Below are 22,051 nucleotides of genomic sequence, written 5' to 3' on the forward strand. Positions count from 1 at the left end.
CTCTCTGCGGGGCCTCCGTCTTCCATGAGGCCCTGGAGTGTTACAATGGCCCCTTGATTGCTTGGGAATGCGCAGTGTTCTGTGTTCCATGTGTTCCATGAGGCCCCATATTGTCACAATGGCACTGAAATGAGAGAGGATCTCCATCCTTAATGGCTTCGTAAATCACAAGTTTTTCTTAGATAAAAATCCTAATCAACAAAGGGGTTTGCTTTCTTGGCATGGTAGCAGTCTTTTCTTTTCTTTTAAGACTACAATTAGTTGTAGGAGAGAGAATGTAGATGATACATGGAAACTAATAGAGAGTGTATCATATGCCCATCTTCAAGAAATTAGCTTACAGGCCTCAGAAAACTCGTTTAATAAGAGATTGTTCTGTTAAGAAGAAAGTCAATTCTACATTGTTTAAGCAAATGGGAAGTTCTAAGACATGTCTTAGCTGGTCCTAAAGCATTTAGTGTAGGGGTTAGGGGTCGGAGAGATCAATCAGAGATGCTACGAGGCCGCCTAAGGGAGAAGACCACTCTGTGAAAATGACTGCCCCTCCCAGAAGAAATGGACGCTAGATGGCAGTCTTGCTCCACGAATAAAATCCAAGAGGCTATTTGACCCTAAAATCAGAAGAGAATTTTGGACCGCTTGTGAAGGGGAGGGTCTTTCAAGTATCACTTGAAAGTATTTATACTCCGAAATTTATACTGATTCTTTGATTCATGCATGGCAGAGTACCCCCATGAATCCCCAGCTGGCATATTAAAGAAATGTTCCATCCAATGGTTTCCGGTCATGGGGTTTAATTCTTTTGTTTTATCCCTTTGATTCCATGAAGTTCCAAAGATATCCCACGGTTTGTTTAATTCCATGAGGTCCCGCACATCCCAATGATGTCCCTTAAGTCCCTGGTTTCTGTAGTTTCCCAGGGAACATTTCCCAGGGAGCACTTTTGCTAGGGACAAAGACCGCTTGTGGTTTTGTCGGGGGCTGTGGCACCAGTGCCACGGGGAGGCAGTGCGTGGGAGAAACACCTTCCCCTGAGAAAACTCGGACGTGGCATCCCTCGCACTTGTTTTGGGATTCATGGAGATGCAGTCTCAGGAAGCGAGTTCTACTGCGTCCCTCGTCCAGCTCTTCTTGCTCCGAGGACCAGGGAACAGCCTCTCACACCTGAACTGGATGTACTGCAATCTGCACATTTGCAGCAGGTTGAGGGGCACTCAGAGGCACATTCAAAAATTTCATTCTCTTTCCCATCTCTGTCACCTCCGTAGGACATAAATGACCACCAAAGCAGGGTGTGATCTATTGCCATGTGCACTGGAAAACCCAGGTCATCTCCTCAGGGCATTCATCACAGACCTGCCATCCCCTCTTGGCACTCACAATAGAACCACAACTTCCAGCACTGGCTTCTCACCCGGCACACAGAGATTCTTTTGCCTTCCTTGGAGAGACCGGAAGAACTAGACAGGGTGTATCTGTTTGCATTGCCCAGACAAGTCTTGAGCACACACCTGCTGTTGGTGTGGGGAGATGACCCTGAGCAAGAACAATTGCCATCAACCTCCTGGGGAGACCTTGAAGTTATGTGGGACAAAGAGTGTCTCGGTGTCACATTGCATTTACGGTTCTAAATCCTGGCAAAGCCCATGCGTGCAGCTCTGGGATGTGCTTCTCTTGGACAGAGTTCCGTGTTTCCATCTCTCAGGCGGTGGGGCATCTCAGATAGTGGCAGAGCAGGTGGCACCCCACAAGGGCTTAGGTGCATCCAGGCTCCTGGCGTGGCAGCGGGAACCCCAGGAGATACTGCCCCTGCTGCCATGAGCTGTCTGTGTCTGTGTGCAAGCGAAGGACTCGTGTGTCTGAAAACCCTCCTGTGAGCGAGCAGGGAGCCCCCGCCAGAGCACCACTGACTCTTGGCCAACTGGCCATCCACCAGGACCCCAGAGGCCATTTTCCAGCGCTGCTAGGCAGAATATCCTTCCCAGTCTGTCCGGACGTTCGGGGTTGCCCCATCACAGGGACAGAATCTGGCACTTGCCCTTGTTGAACTTCCTCTGGTTGAGGATTGCCCAAACCTCTGATTTGAGGTCTCTCTGCGGGGCCTCCGTCTTCCATGAGGCCCTGGAGTGTTACAATGGCCCCTTGATTGCTTGGGAATGCGCAGTGTTCTGTGTTCCATGTGTTCCATGAGGCCCCATATTGTCACAATGGCACTGAAATGAGAGAGGATCTCCATCCTTAATGGCTTCGTAAATCACAAGTTTTTCTTAGATAAAAATCCTAATCAACAAAGGGGTTTGCTTTCTTGGCATGGTAGCAGTCTTTTCTTTTCTTTTAAGACTACAATTAGTTGTAGGAGAGAGAATGTAGATGATACATGGAAACTAATAGAGAGTGTATCATATGCCCATCTTCAAGAAATTAGCTTACAGGCCTCAGAAAACTCGTTTAATAAGAGATTGTTCTGTTAAGAAGAAAGTCAATTCTACATTGTTTAAGCAAATGGGAAGTTCTAAGACACGTCTTAGCTGGTCCTAAAGCATTTAGTGTAGGGGTTAGGGGTCGGAGAGATCAATCAGAGATGCTACGAGGCCGCCTAAGGGAGAAGACCACTCTGTGAAAATGACTGCCCCTCCCAGAAGAAATGGACGCTAGATGGCAGTCTTGCTCCACGAATAAAATCCAAGAGGCTATTTGACCCTAAAATCAGAAGAGAATTTTGGACCGCTTGTGAAGGGGAGGGTCTTTCAAGTATCACTTGAAAGTATTTATACTCCGAAATTTATACTGATTCTTTGATTCATGCATGGCAGAGTACCCCCATGAATCCCCAGCTGGCATATTAAAGAAATGTTCCATCCAATGGTTTCCGGTCATGGGGTTTAATTCTTTTGTTTTATCCCTTTGATTCCATGAAGTTCCAAAGATATCCCACGGTTTGTTTAATTCCATGAGGTCCCGCACATCCCAATGATGTCCCTTAAGTCCCTGGTTTCTGTAGTTTCCCAGGGAACATTTCCCAGGGAGCACTTTTGCTAGGGACAAAGACCGCTTGTGGTTTTGTCGGGGGCTGTGGCACCAGTGCCACGGGGAGGCAGTGCGTGGGAGAAACACCTTCCCCTGAGAAAACTCGGACGTGGCATCCCTCGCACTTGTTTTGGGATTCATGGAGATGCAGTCTCAGGAAGCGAGTTCTACTGCGTCCCTCGTCCAGCTCTTCTTGCTCCGAGGACCAGGGAACAGCCTCTCACATCTGAACTGGATGTACTGCAATCTGCACATTTGCAGCAGGTTGAGGGGCACTCAGAGGCACATTCAAAAATTTCATTCTCTTTCCCATCTCTGTCACCTCCGTAGGACATAAATGACCACCAAAGCAGGGTGTGATCTATTGCCATGTGCACTGGAAAACCCAGGTCATCTCCTCAGGGCATTCATCACAGACCTGCCATCCCCTCTTGGCACTCACAATAGAACCACAACTTCCAGCACTGGCTTCTCACCCGGCACACAGAGATTCTTTTGCCTTCCTTGGAGAGACCGGAAGAACTAGACAGGGTGTATCTGTTTGCATTGCCCAGACAAGTCTTGAGCACACACCTGCTGTTGGTGTGGGGAGATGACCCTGAGCAAGAACAATTGCCATCAACCTCCTGGGGAGACCTTGAAGTTATGTGGGACAAAGAGTGTCTCGGTGTCACATTGCATTTACGGTTCTAAATCCTGGCAAAGCCCATGCGTGCAGCTCTGGGATGTGCTTCTCTTGGACAGAGCTCCGCGTTTCCATCTCTCAGGCGGTGGGGCATCTCAGATAGTGGCAGAGCAGGTGGCACCCCACAAGGGCTTAGGTGCATCCAGGCTCCTGGCGTGGCAGCAGGAACCCCAGGAGATACTGCCCCTGCTGCCATGAACTGTCTGTGTCTGTGTGCAAGCGAAGGACTCGTGTGTCTGAAAACCCTCCTGTGAGCGAGCAGGGAGCCCCCGCCAGAGCACCACTGACTCTTGGCCAACTGGCCATCCACCAGGACCCCAGAGGCCATTTTCCAGCGCTGCTAGGCAGAATATCCTTCCCAGTCTGTCCGGACGTTCGGGGTTGCCCCATCACAGGGACAGAATCTGGCACTTGCCCTTGTTGAACTTCCTCTGGTTGAGGATTGCCCAAACCTCTGATTTGAGGTCTCTCTGCGGGGCCTCCGTCTTCCATGAGGCCCTGGAGTGTTACAATGGCCCCTTGATTGCTTGGGAATGCGCAGTGTTCTGTGTTCCATGTGTTCCATGAGGCCCCATATTGTCACAATGGCACTGAAATGAGAGAGGATCTCCATCCTTAATGGCTTCGTAAATCACAAGTTTTTCTTAGATAAAAATCCTAATCAACAAAGGGGTTTGCTTTCTTGGCATGGTAGCAGTCTTTTCTTTTCTTTTAAGACTACAATTAGTTGTAGGAGAGAGAATGTAGATGATACATGGAAACTAATAGAGAGTGTATCATATGCCCATCTTCAAGAAATTAGCTTACAGGCCTCAGAAAACTCGTTTAATAAGAGATTGTTCTGTTAAGAAGAAAGTCAATTCTACATTGTTTAAGCAAATGGGAAGTTCTAAGACACGTCTTAGCTGGTCCTAAAGCATTTAGTGTAGGGGTTAGGGGTCGGAGAGATCAATCAGAGATGCTACGAGGCCGCCTAAGGGAGAAGACCACTCTGTGAAAATGACTGCCCCTCCCAGAAGAAATGGACGCTAGATGGCAGTCTTGCTCCACGAATAAAATCCAAGAGGCTATTTGACCCTAAAATCAGAAGAGAATTTTGGACCGCTTGTGAAGGGGAGGGTCTTTCAAGTATCACTTGAAAGTATTTATACTCCGAAATTTATACTGATTCTTTGATTCATGCATGGCAGAGTACCCCCATGAATCCCCAGCTGGCATAATAAAGAAATGTTCCATCCAATGGTTTCCGGTCATGGGGTTTAATTCTTTTGTTTTATCCCTTTGATTCCATGAAGTTCCAAAGATATCCCACGGTTTGTTTAATTCCATGAGGTCCCGCACATCCCAATGATGTCCCTTAAGTCCCTGGTTTCTGTAGTTTCCCAGGGAACATTTCCCAGGGAGCACTTTTGCTAGGGACAAAGACCGCTTGTGGTTTTGTCGGGGGCTGTGGCACCAGTGCCACGGGGAGGCAGTGCGTGGGAGAAACACCTTCCCCTGAGAAAACTCGGACGTGGCATCCCTCGCACTTGTTTTGGGATTCATGGAGATGCAGTCTCAGGAAGCGAGTTCTACTGCGTCCCTCGTCCAGCTCTTCTTGCTCCGAGGACCAGGGAACAGCCTCTCACATCTGAACTGGATGTACTGCAATCTGCACATTTGCAGCAGGTTGAGGGGCACTCAGAGGCACATTCAAAAATTTCATTCTCTTTCCCATCTCTGTCACCTCCGTAGGACATAAATGACCACCAAAGCAGGGTGTGATCTATTGCCATGTGCACTGGAAAACCCAGGTCATCTCCTCAGGGCATTCATCACAGACCTGCCATCCCCTCTTGGCACTCACAATAGAACCACAACTTCCAGCACTGGCTTCTCACCCGGCACACAGAGATTCTTTTGCCTTCCTTGGAGAGACCGGAAGAACTAGACAGGGTGTATCTGTTTGCATTGCCCAGACAAGTCTTGAGCACACACCTGCTGTTGGTGTGGGGAGATGACCCTGAGCAAGAACAATTGCCATCAACCTCCTGGGGAGACCTTGAAGTTATGTGGGACAAAGAGTGTCTCGGTGTCACATTGCATTTACGGTTCTAAATCCTGGCAAAGCCCATGCGTGCAGCTCTGGGATGTGCTTCTCTTGGACAGAGCTCCGCGTTTCCATCTCTCAGGCGGTGGGGCATCTCAGATAGTGGCAGAGCAGGTGGCACCCCACAAGGGCTTAGGTGCATCCAGGCTCCTGGCGTGGTAGCGGGAACCCCAGGAGATACTGCCCCTGCTGCCATGAACTGTCTGTGTCTGTGTGCAAGCGAAGGACTCGTGTGTCTGAAAACCCTCCTGTGAGCGAGCAGGGAGCCCCCGCCAGAGCACCACTGACTCTTGGCCAACTGGCCATCCACCAGGACCCCAGAGGCCATTTTCCAGCGCTGCTAGGCAGAATATCCTTCCCAGTCTGTCCGGACGTTCGGGGTTGCCCCATCACAGGGACAGAATCTGGCACTTGCCCTTGTTGAACTTCCTCTGGTTGAGGATTGCCCAAACCTCTGATTTGAGGTCTCTCTGCGGGGCCTCCGTCTTCCATGAGGCCCTGGAGTGTTACAATGGCCCCTTGATTGCTTGGGAATGCGCAGTGTTCTGTGTTCCATGTGTTCCATGAGGCCCCATATTGTCACAATGGCACTGAAATGAGAGAGGATCTCCATCCTTAATGGCTTCGTAAATCACAAGTTTTTCTTAGATAAAAATCCTAATCAACAAAGGGGTTTGCTTTCTTGGCATGGTAGCAGTCTTTTCTTTTCTTTTAAGACTACAATTAGTTGTAGGAGAGAGAATGTAGATGATACATGGAAACTAATAGAGAGTGTATCATATGCCCATCTTCAAGAAATTAGCTTACAGGCCTCAGAAAACTCGTTTAATAAGAGATTGTTCTGTTAAGAAGAAAGTCAATTCTACATTGTTTAAGCAAATGGGAAGTTCTAAGACATGTCTTAGCTGGTCCTAAAGCATTTAGTGTAGGGGTTAGGGGTCGGAGAGATCAATCAGAGATGCTACGAGGCCGCCTAAGGGAGAAGACCACTCTGTGAAAATGACTGCCCCTCCCAGAAGAAATGGACGCTAGATGGCAGTCTTGCTCCACGAATAAAATCCAAGAGGCTATTTGACCCTAAAATCAGAAGAGAATTTTGGACCGCTTGTGAAGGGGAGGGTCTTTCAAGTATCACTTGAAAGTATTTATACTCCGAAATTTATACTGATTCTTTGATTCATGCATGGCAGAGTACCCCCATGAATCCCCAGCTGGCATATTAAAGAAATGTTCCATCCAATGGTTTCCGGTCATGGGGTTTAATTCTTTTGTTTTATCCCTTTGATTCCATGAAGTTCCAAAGATATCCCACGGTTTGTTTAATTCCATGAGGTCCCGCACATCCCAATGATGTCCCTTAAGTCCCTGGTTTCTGTAGTTTCCCAGGGAACATTTCCCAGGGAGCACTTTTGCTAGGGACAAAGACCGCTTGTGGTTTTGTCGGGGGCTGTGGCACCAGTGCCACGGGGAGGCAGTGCGTGGGAGAAACACCTTCCCCTGAGAAAACTCGGACGTGGCATCCCTCGCACTTGTTTTGGGATTCATGGAGATGCAGTCTCAGGAAGCGAGTTCTACTGCGTCCCTCGTCCAGCTCTTCTTGCTCCGAGGACCAGGGAAGAGCCTCTCACACCTGAACTGGATGTACTGCAATCTGCACATTTGCAGCAGGTTGAGGGGCACTCAGAGGCACATTCAAAAATTTCATTCTCTTTCCCATCTCTGTCACCTCCGTAGGACATAAATGACCACCAAAGCAGGGTGTGATCTATTGCCATGTGCACTGGAAAACCCAGGTCATCTCCTCAGGGCATTCATCACAGACCTGCCATCCCCTCTTGGCACTCACAATAGAACCACAACTTCCAGCACTGGCTTCTCACCCGGCACACAGAGATTCTTTTGCCTTCCTTGGAGAGACCGGAAGAACTAGACAGGGTGTATCTGTTTGCATTGCCCAGACAAGTCTTGAGCACACACCTGCTGTTGGTGTGGGGAGATGACCCTGAGCAAGAACAATTGCCATCAACCTCCTGGGGAGACCTTGAAGTTATGTGGGACAAAGAGTGTCTCGGTGTCACATTGCATTTACGGTTCTAAATCCTGGCAAAGCCCATGCGTGCAGCTCTGGGATGTGCTTCTCTTGGACAGAGTTCCGTGTTTCCATCTCTCAGGCGGTGGGGCATCTCAGATAGTGGCAGAGCAGGTGGCACCCCACAAGGGCTTAGGTGCATCCAGGCTCCTGGCGTGGCAGCAGGAACCCCAGGAGATACTGCCCCTGCTGCCATGAACTGTCTGTGTCTGTGTGCAAGCGAAGGACTCGTGTGTCTGAAAACCCTCCTGTGAGCGAGCAGGGAGCCCCCGCCAGAGCACCACTGACTCTTGGCCAACTGGCCATCCACCAGGACCCCAGAGGCCATTTTCCAGCGCTGCTAGGCAGAATATCCTTCCCAGTCTGTCCGGACGTTCGGGGTTGCCCCATCACAGGGACAGAATCTGGCACTTGCCCTTGTTGAACTTCCTCTGGTTGAGGATTGCCCAAACCTCTGATTTGAGGTCTCTCTGCGGGGCCTCCGTCTTCCATGAGGCCCTGGAGTGTTACAATGGCCCCTTGATTGCTTGGGAATGCGCAGTGTTCTGTGTTCCATGTGTTCCATGAGGCCCCATATTGTCACAATGGCACTGAAATGAGAGAGGATCTCCATCCTTAATGGCTTCGTAAATCACAAGTTTTTCTTAGATAAAAATCCTAATCAACAAAGGGGTTTGCTTTCTTGGCATGGTAGCAGTCTTTTCTTTTCTTTTAAGACTACAATTAGTTGTAGGAGAGAGAATGTAGATGATACATGGAAACTAATAGAGAGTGTATCATATGCCCATCTTCAAGAAATTAGCTTACAGGCCTCAGAAAACTCGTTTAATAAGAGATTGTTCTGTTAAGAAGAAAGTCAATTCTACATTGTTTAAGCAAATGGGAAGTTCTAAGACACGTCTTAGCTGGTCCTAAAGCATTTAGTGTAGGGGTTAGGGGTCGGAGAGATCAATCAGAGATGCTACGAGGCCGCCTAAGGGAGAAGACCACTCTGTGAAAATGACTGCCCCTCCCAGAAGAAATGGACGCTAGATGGCAGTCTTGCTCCACGAATAAAATCCAAGAGGCTATTTGACCCTAAAATCAGAAGAGAATTTTGGACCGCTTGTGAAGGGGAGGGTCTTTCAAGTATCACTTGAAAGTATTTATACTCCGAAATTTATACTGATTCTTTGATTCATGCATGGCAGAGTACCCCCATGAATCCCCAGCTGGCATATTAAAGAAATGTTCCATCCAATGGTTTCCGGTCATGGGGTTTAATTCTTTTGTTTTATCCCTTTGATTCCATGAAGTTCCAAAGATATCCCACGGTTTGTTTAATTCCATGAGGTCCCGCACATCCCAATGATGTCCCTTAAGTCCCTGGTTTCTGTAGTTTCCCAGGGAACATTTCCCAGGGAGCACTTTTGCTAGGGACAAAGACCGCTTGTGGTTTTGTCGGGGGCTGTGGCACCAGTGCCACGGGGAGGCAGTGCGTGGGAGAAACACCTTCCCCTGAGAAAACTCGGACGTGGCATCCCTCGCACTTGTTTTGGGATTCATGGAGATGCAGTCTCAGGAAGCGAGTTCTACTGCGTCCCTCGTCCAGCTCTTCTTGCTCCGAGGACCAGGGAACAGCCTCTCACACCTGAACTGGATGTACTGCAATCTGCACATTTGCAGCAGGTTGAGGGGCACTCAGAGGCACATTCAAAAATTTCATTCTCTTTCCCATCTCTGTCACCTCCGTAGGACATAAATGACCACCAAAGCAGGGTGTGATCTATTGCCATGTGCACTGGAAAACCCAGGTCATCTCCTCAGGGCATTCATCACAGACCTGCCATCCCCTCTTGGCACTCACAATAGAACCACAACTTCCAGCACTGGCTTCTCACCCGGCACACAGAGATTCTTTTGCCTTCCTTGGAGAGACCGGAAGAACTAGACAGGGTGTATCTGTTTGCATTGCCCAGACAAGTCTTGAGCACACACCTGCTGTTGGTGTGGGGAGATGACCCTGAGCAAGAACAATTGCCATCAACCTCCTGGGGAGACCTTGAAGTTATGTGGGACAAAGAGTGTCTCGGTGTCACATTGCATTTACGGTTCTAAATCCTGGCAAAGCCCATGCGTGCAGCTCTGGGATGTGCTTCTCTTGGACAGAGCTCCGCGTTTCCATCTCTCAGGCGGTGGGGCATCTCAGATAGTGGCAGAGCAGGTGGCACCCCACAAGGGCTTAGGTGCATCCAGGCTCCTGGCATGGCAGCGGGAACCCCAGGAGATACTGCCCCTGCTGCCATGAACTGTCTGTGTCTGTGTGCAAGCGAAGGACTCGTGTGTCTGAAAACCCTCCTGTGAGCGAGCAGGGAGCCCCCGCCAGAGCACCACTGACTCTTGGCCAACTGGCCATCCACCAGGACCCCAGAGGCCATTTTCCAGCGCTGCTAGGCAGAATATCCTTCCCAGTCTGTCCGGACGTTCGGGGTTGCCCCATCACAGGGACAGAATCTGGCACTTGCCCTTGTTGAACTTCCTCTGGTTGAGGATTGCCCAAACCTCTGATTTGAGGTCTCTCTGCGGGGCCTCCGTCTTCCATGAGGCCCTGGAGTGTTACAATGGCCCCTTGATTGCTTGGGAATGCGCAGTGTTCTGTGTTCCATGTGTTCCATGAGGCCCCATATTGTCACAATGGCACTGAAATGAGAGAGGATCTCCATCCTTAATGGCTTCGTAAATCACAAGTTTTTCTTAGATAAAAATCCTAATCAACAAAGGGGTTTGCTTTCTTGGCATGGTAGCAGTCTTTTCTTTTCTTTTAAGACTACAATTAGTTGTAGGAGAGAGAATGTAGATGATACATGGAAACTAATAGAGAGTGTATCATATGCCCATCTTCAAGAAATTAGCTTACAGGCCTCAGAAAACTCGTTTAATAAGAGATTGTTCTGTTAAGAAGAAAGTCAATTCTACATTGTTTAAGCAAATGGGAAGTTCTAAGACACGTCTTAGCTGGTCCTAAAGCATTTAGTGTAGGGGTTAGGGGTCGGAGAGATCAATCAGAGATGCTACGAGGCCGCCTAAGGGAGAAGACCACTCTGTGAAAATGACTGCCCCTCCCAGAAGAAATGGACGCTAGATGGCAGTCTTGCTCCACGAATAAAATCCAAGAGGCTATTTGACCCTAAAATCAGAAGAGAATTTTGGACCGCTTGTGAAGGGGAGGGTCTTTCAAGTATCACTTGAAAGTATTTATACTCCGAAATTTATACTGATTCTTTGATTCATGCATGGCAGAGTACCCCCATGAATCCCCAGCTGGCATATTAAAGAAATGTTCCATCCAATGGTTTCCGGTCAAGGGGTTTAATTCTTTTGTTTTATCCCTTTGATTCCATGAAGTTCCAAAGATATCCCACGGTTTGTTTAATTCCACGAGGTCCCGCACATCCCAATGATGTCCCTTAAGTCCCTGGTTTCTGTAGTTTCCCAGGGAACATTTCCCAGGGAGCACTTTTGCTAGGGACAAAGACCGCTTGTGGTTTTGTCGGGGGCTGTGGCACCAGTGCCACGGGGAGGCAGTGCGTGGGAGAAACACCTTCCCCTGAGAAAACTCGGACGTGGCATCCCTCGCACTTGTTTTGGGATTCATGGAGATGCAGTCTCAGGAAGCGAGTTCTACTGCGTCCCTCGTCCAGCTCTTCTTGCTCCGAGGACCAGGGAACAGCCTCTCACACCTGAACTGGATGTACTGCAATCTGCACATTTGCAGCAGGTTGAGGGGCACTCAGAGGCACATTCAAAAATTTCATTCTCTTTCCCATCTCTGTCACCTCCGTAGGACATAAATGACCACCAAAGCAGGGTGTGATCTATTGCCATGTGCACTGGAAAACCCAGGTCATCTCCTCAGGGCATTCATCACAGACCTGCCATCCCCTCTTGGCACTCACAATAGAACCACAACTTCCAGCACTGGCTTCTCACCCGGCACACAGAGATTCTTTTGCCTTCCTTGGAGAGACCGGAAGAACTAGACAGGGTGTATCTGTTTGCATTGCCCAGACAAGTCTTGAGCACACACCTGCTGGTGGTGTGGGGAGATGACCCTGAGCAAGAACAATTGCCATCAACCTCCTGGGGAGACCTTGAAGTTATGTGGGACAAAGAGTGTCTCGGTGTCACATTGCATTTACGGTTCTAAATCCTGGCAAAGCCCATGCGTGCAGCTCTGGGATGTGCTTCTCTTGGACAGAGCTCCGCGTTTCCATCTCTCAGGCGGTGGGGCATCTCAGATAGTGGCAGAGCAGGTGGCACCCCACAAGGGCTTAGGTGCATCCAGGCTCCTGGCGTGGCAGCAGGAACCCCAGGAGATACTGCCCCTGTTGCCATGAACTGTCTGTGTCTGTGTGCAAGCGAAGGACTCGTGTGTCTGAAAACCCTCCTGTGAGCGAGCAGGGAGCCCCCGCCAGAGCACCACTGACTCTTGGCCAACTGGCCATCCACCAGGACCCCAGAGGCCATTTTCCAGCGCTGCTAGGCAGAATATCCTTCCCAGTCTGTCCGGACGTTCGGGGTTGCCCCATCACAGGGACAGAATCTGGCACTTGCCCTTGTTGAACTTCCTCTGGTTGAGGATTGCCCAAACCTCTGATTTGAGGTCTCTCTGCGGGGCCTCCGTCTTCCATGAGGCCCTGGAGTGTTACAATGGCCCCTTGATTGCTTGGGAATGCGCAGTGTTCTGTGTTCCATGTGTTCCATGAGGCCCCATATTGTCACAATGGCACTGAAATGAGAGAGGATCTCCATCCTTAATGGCTTCGTAAATCACAAGTTTTTCTTAGATAAAAATCCTAATCAACAAAGGGGTTTGCTTTCTTGGCATGGTAGCAGTCTTTTCTTTTCTTTTAAGACTACAATTAGTTGTAGGAGAGAGAATGTAGATGATACATGGAAACTAATAGAGAGTGTATCATATGCCCATCTTCAAGAAATTAGCTTACAGGCCTCAGAAAACTCGTTTAATAAGAGATTGTTCTGTCAAGAAGAAAGTCAATTCTACATTGTTTAAGCAAATGGGAAGTTCTAAGACACGTCTTAGCTGGTCCTAAAGCATTTAGTGTAGGGGTTAGGGGTCGGAGAGATCAATCAGAGATGCTACGAGGCCGCCTAAGGGAGAAGACCACTCTGTGAAAATGACTGCCCCTCCCAGAAGAAATGGACGCTAGATGGCAGTCTTGCTCCACGAATAAAATCCAAGAGGCTATTTGACCCTAAAATCAGAAGAGAATTTTGGACCGCTTGTGAAGGGGAGGGTCTTTCAAGTATCACTTGAAAGTATTTATACTCCGAAATTTATACTGATTCTTTGATTCATGCATGGCAGAGTACCCCCATGAATCCCCAGCTGGCATATTAAAGAAATGTTCCATCCAATGGTTTCCGGTCATGGGGTTTAATTCTTTTGTTTTATCCCTTTGATTCCATGAAGTTCCAAAGATATCCCACGGTTTGTTTAATTCCATGAGGTCCCGCACATCCCAATGATGTCCCTTAAGTCCCTGGTTTCTGTAGTTTCCCAGGGAACATTTCCCAGGGAGCACTTTTGCTAGGGACAAAGACCGCTTGTGGTTTTGTCGGGGGCTGTGGCACCAGTGCCACGGGGAGGCAGTGCGTGGGAGAAACACCTTCCCCTGAGAAAACTCGGACGTGGCATCCCTCGCACTTGTTTTGGGATTCATGGAGATGCAGTCTCAGGAAGCGAGTTCTACTGCGTCCCTCGTCCAGCTCTTCTTGCTCCGAGGACCAGGGAACAGCCTCTCACATCTGAACTGGATGTACTGCAATCTGCACATTTGCAGCAGGTTGAGGGGCACTCAGAGGCACATTCAAAAATTTCATTCTCTTTCCCATCTCTGTCACCTCCGTAGGACATAAATGACCACCAAAGCAGGGTGTGATCTATTGCCATGTGCACTGGAAAACCCAGGTCATCTCCTCAGGGCATTCATCACAGACCTGCCATCCCCTCTTGGCACTCACAATAGAACCACAACTTCCAGCACTGGCTTCTCACCCGGCACACAGAGATTCTTTTGCCTTCCTTGGAGAGACCGGAAGAACTAGACAGGGTGTATCTGTTTGCATTGCCCAGACAAGTCTTGAGCACACACCTGCTGTTGGTGTGGGGAGATGACCCTGAGCAAGAACAATTGCCATCAACCTCCTGGGGAGACCTTGAAGTTATGTGGGACAAAGAGTGTCTCGGTGTCACATTGCATTTACGGTTCTAAATCCTGGCAAAGCCCATGCGTGCAGCTCTGGGATGTGCTTCTCTTGGACAGAGCTCCGCGTTTCCATCTCTCAGGCGGTGGGGCATCTCAGATAGTGGCAGAGCAGGTGGCACCCCACAAGGGCTTAGGTGCATCCAGGCTCCTGGCGTGGTAGCGGGAACCCCAGGAGATACTGCCCCTGCTGCCATGAACTGTCTGTGTCTGTGTGCAAGCGAAGGACTCGTGTGTCTGAAAACCCTCCTGTGAGCGAGCAGGGAGCCCCCGCCAGAGCACCACTGACTCTTGGCCAACTGGCCATCCACCAGGACCCCAGAGGCCATTTTCCAGCGCTGCTAGGCAGAATATCCTTCCCAGTCTGTCCGGACGTTCGGGGTTGCCCCATCACAGGGACAGAATCTGGCACTTGCCCTTGTTGAACTTCCTCTGGTTGAGGATTGCCCAAACCTCTGATTTGAGGTCTCTCTGCGGGGCCTCCGTCTTCCATGAGGCCCTGGAGTGTTACAATGGCCCCTTGATTGCTTGGGAATGCGCAGTGTTCTGTGTTCCATGTGTTCCATGAGGCCCCATATTGTCACAATGGCACTGAAATGAGAGAGGATCTCCATCCTTAATGGCTTCGTAAATCACAAGTTTTTCTTAGATAAAAATCCTAATCAACAAAGGGGTTTGCTTTCTTGGCATGGTAGCAGTCTTTTCTTTTCTTTTAAGACTACAATTAGTTGTAGGAGAGAGAATGTAGATGATACATGGAAACTAATAGAGAGTGTATCATATGCCCATCTTCAAGAAATTAGCTTACAGGCCTCAGAAAACTCGTTTAATAAGAGATTGTTCTGTTAAGAAGAAAGTCAATTCTACATTGTTTAAGCAAATGGGAAGTTCTAAGACATGTCTTAGCTGGTCCTAAAGCATTTAGTGTAGGGGTTAGGGGTCGGAGAGATCAATCAGAGATGCTACGAGGCCGCCTAAGGGAGAAGACCACTCTGTGAAAATGACTGCCCCTCCCAGAAGAAATGGACGCTAGATGGCAGTCTTGCTCCACGAATAAAATCCAAGAGGCTATTTGACCCTAAAATCAGAAGAGAATTTTGGACCGCTTGTGAAGGGGAGGGTCTTTCAAGTATCACTTGAAAGTATTTATACTCCGAAATTTATACTGATTCTTTGATTCATGCATGGCAGAGTACCCCCATGAATCCCCAGCTGGCATATTAAAGAAATGTTCCATCCAATGGTTTCCGGTCATGGGGTTTAATTCTTTTGTTTTATCCCTTTGATTCCATGAAGTTCCAAAGATATCCCACGGTTTGTTTAATTCCATGAGGTCCCGCACATCCCAATGATGTCCCTTAAGTCCCTGGTTTCTGTAGTTTCCCAGGGAACATTTCCCAGGGAGCACTTTTGCTAGGGACAAAGACCGCTTGTGGTTTTGTCGGGGGCTGTGGCACCAGTGCCACGGGGAGGCAGTGCGTGGGAGAAACACCTTCCCCTGAGAAAACTCGGACGTGGCATCCCTCGCACTTGTTTTGGGATTCATGGAGATGCAGTCTCAGGAAGCGAGTTCTACTGCGTCCCTCGTCCAGCTCTTCTTGCTCCGAGGACCAGGGAACAGCCTCTCACACCTGAACTGGATGTACTGCAATCTGCACATTTGCAGCAGGTTGAGGGGCACTCAGAGGCACATTCAAAAATTTCATTCTCTTTCCCATCTCTGTCACCTCCGTAGGACATAAATGACCACCAAAGCAGGGTGTGATCTATTGCCATGTGCACTGGAAAACCCAGGTCATCTCCTCAGGGCATTCATCACAGACCTGCCATCCCCTCTTGGCACTCACAATAGAACCACAACTTCCAGCACTGGCTTCTCACCCGGCACACAGAGATTCTTTTGCCTTCCTTGGAGAGACCGGAAGAACTAGACAGGGTGTATCTGTTTGCATTGCCCAGACAAGTCTTGAGCACACACCTGCTGTTGGTGTGGGGAGATGACCCTGAGCAAGAACAATTGCCATCAACCTCCTGGGGAGACCTTGAAGTTATGTGGGACAAAGAGTGTCTCGGTGTCACATTGCATTTACGGTTCTAAATCCTGGCAAAGCCCATGCGTGCAGCTCTGGGATGTGCTTCTCTTGGACAGAGTTCCGTGTTTCCATCTCTCAGGCGGTGGGGCATCTCAGATAGTGGCAGAGCAGGTGGCACCCCACAAGGGCTTAGGTGCATCCAGGCTCCTGGCGTGGCAGCAGGAACCCCAGGAGATACTGCCCCTGCTGCCATGAACTGTCTGTGTCTGTGTGCAAGCGAAGGACTCGTGTGTCTGAAAACCCTCCTGTGAGCGAGCAGGGAGCCCCCGCCAGAGCACCACTGACTCTTGGCCAACTGGCCATCCACCAGGACCCCAGAGGCCATTTTCCAGCGCTGCTAGGCAGAATATCCTTCCCAGTCTGTCCGGACGTTCGGGGTTGCCCCATCACAGGGACAGAATCTGGCACTTGCCCTTGTTGAACTTCCTCTGGTTGAGGATTGCCCAAACCTCTGATTTGAGGTCTCTCTGCGGGGCCTCCGTCTTCCATGAGGCCCTGGAGTGTTACAATGGCCCCTTGATTGCTTGGGAATGCGCAGTGTTCTGTGTTCCATGTGTTCCATGAGGCCCCATATTGTCACAATGGCACTGAAATGAGAGAGGATCTCCATCCTTAATGGCTTCGTAAATCACAAGTTTTTCTTAGATAAAAATCCTAATCAACAAAGGGGTTTGCTTTCTTGGCATGGTAGCAGTCTTTTCTTTTCTTTTAAGACTACAATTAGTTGTAGGAGAGAGAATGTAGATGATACATGGAAACTAATAGAGAGTGTATCATATGCCCATCTTCAAGAAATTAGCTTACAGGCCTCAGAAAACTCGTTTAATAAGAGATTGTTCTGTTAAGAAGAAAGTCAATTCTACATTGTTTAAGCAAATGGGAAGTTCTAAGACACGTCTTAGCTGGTCCTAAAGCATTTAGTGTAGGGGTTAGGGGTCGGAGAGATCAATCAGAGATGCTACGAGGCCGCCTAAGGGAGAAGACCACTCTGTGAAAATGACTGCCCCTCCCAGAAGAAATGGACGCTAGATGGCAGTCTTGCTCCACGAATAAAATCCAAGAGGCTATTTGACCCTAAAATCAGAAGAGAATTTTGGACCGCTTGTGAAGGGGAGGGTCTTTCAAGTATCACTTGAAAGTATTTATACTCCGAAATTTATACTGATTCTTTGATTCATGCATGGCAGAGTACCCCCATGAATCCCCAGCTGGCATATTAAAGAAATGTTCCATCCAATGGTTTCCGGTCATGGGGTTTAATTCTTTTGTTTTATCCCTTTGATTCCATGAAGTTCCAAAGATATCCCACGGTTTGTTTAATTCCATGAGGTCCCGCACATCCCAATGATGTCCCTTAAGTCCCTGGTTTCTGTAGTTTCCCAGGGAACATTTCCCAGGGAGCACTTTTGCTAGGGACAAAGACCGCTTGTGGTTTTGTCGGGGGCTGTGGCACCAGTGCCACGGGGAGGCAGTGCGTGGGAGAAACACCTTCCCCTGAGAAAACTCGGACGTGGCATCCCTCGCACTTGTTTTGGGATTCATGGAGATGCAGTCTCAGGAAGCGAGTTCTACTGCGTCCCTCGTCCAGCTCTTCTTGCTCCGAGGACCAGGGAACAGCCTCTCACACCTGAACTGGATGTACTGCAATCTGCACATTTGCAGCAGGTTGAGGGGCACTCAGAGGCACATTCAAAAATTTCATTCTCTTTCCCATCTCTGTCACCTCCGTAGGACATAAATGACCACCAAAGCAGGGTGTGATCTATTGCCATGTGCACTGGAAAACCCAGGTCATCTCCTCAGGGCATTCATCACAGACCTGCCATCCCCTCTTGGCACTCACAATAGAACCACAACTTCCAGCACTGGCTTCTCACCCGGCACACAGAGATTCTTTTGCCTTCCTTGGAGAGACCGGAAGAACTAGACAGGGTGTATCTGTTTGCATTGCCCAGACAAGTCTTGAGCACACACCTGCTGTTGGTGTGGGGAGATGACCCTGAGCAAGAACAATTGCCATCAACCTCCTGGGGAGACCTTGAAGTTATGTGGGACAAAGAGTGTCTCGGTGTCACATTGCATTTACGGTTCTAAATCCTGGCAAAGCCCATGCGTGCAGCTCTGGGATGTGCTTCTCTTGGACAGAGCTCCGCGTTTCCATCTCTCAGGCGGTGGGGCATCTCAGATAGTGGCAGAGCAGGTGGCACCCCACAAGGGCTTAGGTGCATCCAGGCTCCTGGCGTGGCAGCGGGAACCCCAGGAGATACTGCCCCTGCTGCCATGAACTGTCTGTGTCTGTGTGCAAGCGAAGGACTCGTGTGTCTGAAAACCCTCCTGTGAGCGAGCAGGGAGCCCCCGCCAGAGCACCACTGACTCTTGGCCAACTGGCCATCCACCAGGACCCCAGAGGCCATTTTCCAGCGCTGCTAGGCAGAATATCCTTCCCAGTCTGTCCGGACGTTCGGGGTTGCCCCATCACAGGGACAGAATCTGGCACTTGCCCTTGTTGAACTTCCTCTGGTTGAGGATTGCCCAAACCTCTGATTTGAGGTCTCTCTGCGGGGCCTCCGTCTTCCATGAGGCCCTGGAGTGTTACAATGGCCCCTTGATTGCTTGGGAATGCGCAGTGTTCTGTGTTCCATGTGTTCCATGAGGCCCCATATTGTCACAATGGCACTGAAATGAGAGAGGATCTCCATCCTTAATGGCTTCGTAAATCACAAGTTTTTCTTAGATAAAAATCCTAATCAACAAAGGGGTTTGCTTTCTTGGCATGGTAGCAGTCTTTTCTTTTCTTTTAAGACTACAATTAGTTGTAGGAGAGAGAATGTAGATGATACATGGAAACTAATAGAGAGTGTATCATATGCCCATCTTCAAGAAATTAGCTTACAGGCCTCAGAAAACTCGTTTAATAAGAGATTGTTCTGTTAAGAAGAAAGTCAATTCTACATTGTTTAAGCAAATGGGAAGTTCTAAGACACGTCTTAGCTGGTCCTAAAGCATTTAGTGTAGGGGTTAGGGGTCGGAGAGATCAATCAGAGATGCTACGAGGCCGCCTAAGGGAGAAGACCACTCTGTGAAAATGACTGCCCCTCCCAGAAGAAATGGACGCTAGATGGCAGTCTTGCTCCACGAATAAAATCCAAGAGGCTATTTGACCCTAAAATCAGAAGAGAATTTTGGACCGCTTGTGAAGGGGAGGGTCTTTCAAGTATCACTTGAAAGTATTTATACTCCGAAATTTATACTGATTCTTTGATTCATGCATGGCAGAGTACCCCCATGAATCCCCAGCTGGCATATTAAAGAAATGTTCCATCCAATGGTTTCCGGTCAAGGGGTTTAATTCTTTTGTTTTATCCCTTTGATTCCATGAAGTTCCAAAGATATCCCACGGTTTGTTTAATTCCATGAGGTCCCGCACATCCCAATGATGTCCCTTAAGTCCCTGGTTTCTGTAGTTTCCCAGGGAACATTTCCCAGGGAGCACTTTTGCTAGGGACAAAGACCGCTTGTGGTTTTGTCGGGGGCTGTGGCACCAGTGCCACGGGGAGGCAGTGCGTGGGAGAAACACCTTCCCCTGAGAAAACTCGGACGTGGCATCCCTCGCACTTGTTTTGGGATTCATGGAGATGCAGTCTCAGGAAGCGAGTTCTACTGCGTCCCTCGTCCAGCTCTTCTTGCTCCGAGGACCAGGGAACAGCCTCTCACACCTGAACTGGATGTACTGCAATCTGCACATTTGCAGCAGGTTGAGGGGCACTCAGAGGCACATTCAAAAATTTCATTCTCTTTCCCATCTCTGTCACCTCCGTAGGACATAAATGACCACCAAAGCAGGGTGTGATCTATTGCCATGTGCACTGGAAAACCCAGGTCATCTCCTCAGGGCATTCATCACAGACCTGCCATCCCCTCTTGGCACTCACAATAGAACCACAACTTCCAGCACTGGCTTCTCACCCGGCACACAGAGATTCTTTTGCCTTCCTTGGAGAGACCGGAAGAACTAGACAGGGTGTATCTGTTTGCATTGCCCAGACAAGTCTTGAGCACACACCTGCTGTTGGTGTGGGGAGATGACCCTGAGCAAGAACAATTGCCATCAACCTCCTGGGGAGACCTTGAAGTTATGTGGGACAAAGAGTGTCTCGGTGTCACATTGCATTTACGGTTCTAAATCCTGGCAAAGCCCATGCGTGCAGCTCTGGGATGTGCTTCTCTTGGACAGAGCTCCGCGTTTCCATCTCTCAGGCGGTGGGGCATCTCAGATAGTGGCAGAGCAGGTGGCACCCCACAAGGGCTTAGGTGCATCCAGGCTCCTGGCGTGGCAGCAGGAACCCCAGGAGATACTGCCCCTGTTGCCATGAACTGTCTGTGTCTGTGTGCAAGCGAAGGACTCGTGTGTCTGAAAACCCTCCTGTGAGCGAGCAGGGAGCCCCCGCCAGAGCACCACTGACTCTTGGCCAACTGGCCATCCACCAGGACCCCAGAGGCCATTTTCCAGCGCTGCTAGGCAGAATATCCTTCCCAGTCTGTCCGGACGTTCGGGGTTGCCCCATCACAGGGACAGAATCTGGCACTTGCCCTTGTTGAACTTCCTCTGGTTGAGGATTGCCCAAACCTCTGATTTGAGGTCTCTCTGCGGGGCCTCCGTCTTCCATGAGGCCCTGGAGTGTTACAATGGCCCCTTGATTGCTTGGGAATGCGCAGTGTTCTGTGTTCCATGTGTTCCATGAGGCCCCATATTGTCACAATGGCACTGAAATGAGAGAGGATCTCCATCCTTAATGGCTTCGTAAATCACAAGTTTTTCTTAGATAAAAATCCTAATCAACAAAGGGGTTTGCTTTCTTGGCATGGTAGCAGTCTTTTCTTTTCTTTTAAGACTACAATTAGTTGTAGGAGAGAGAATGTAGATGATACATGGAAACTAATAGAGAGTGTATCATATGCCCATCTTCAAGAAATTAGCTTACAGGCCTCAGAAAACTCGTTTAATAAGAGATTGTTCTGTCAAGAAGAAAGTCAATTCTACATTGTTTAAGCAAATGGGAAGTTCTAAGACACGTCTTAGCTGGTCCTAAAGCATTTAGTGTAGGGGTTAGGGGTCGGAGAGATCAATCAGAGATGCTACGAGGCCGCCTAAGGGAGAAGACCACTCTGTGAAAATGACTGCCCCTCCCAGAAGAAATGGACGCTAGATGGCAGTCTTGCTCCACGAATAAAATCCAAGAGGCTATTTGACCCTAAAATCAGAAGAGAATTTTGGACCGCTTGTGAAGGGGAGGGTCTTTCAAGTATCACTTGAAAGTATTTATACTCCGAAATTTATACTGATTCTTTGATTCATGCATGGCAGAGTACCCCCATGAATCCCCAGCTGGCATATTAAAGAAATGTTCCATCCAATGGTTTCCGGTCATGGGGTTTAATTCTTTTGTTTTATCCCTTTGATTCCATGAAGTTCCAAAGATATCCCACGGTTTGTTTAATTCCATGAGGTCCCGCACATCCCAATGATGTCCCTTAAGTCCCTGGTTTCTGTAGTTTCCCAGGGAACATTTCCCAGGGAGCACTTTTGCTAGGGACAAAGACCGCTTGTGGTTTTGTCGGGGGCTGTGGCACCAGTGCCACGGGGAGGCAGTGCGTGGGAGAAACACCTTCCCCTGAGAAAACTCGGACGTGGCATCCCTCGCACTTGTTTTGGGATTCATGGAGATGCAGTCTCAGGAAGCGAGTTCTACTGCGTCCCTCGTCCAGCTCTTCTTGCTCCGAGGACCAGGGAACAGCCTCTCA

Source organism: Manacus candei, unplaced genomic scaffold (assembly GCF_025592945.1).
Source record: "Manacus candei isolate 608988 ecotype Guabito, Panama unplaced genomic scaffold, ASM2559294v1 h1tg000036l, whole genome shotgun sequence".
Lineage (NCBI taxonomy): Eukaryota > Metazoa > Chordata > Aves > Passeriformes > Pipridae > Manacus > Manacus candei.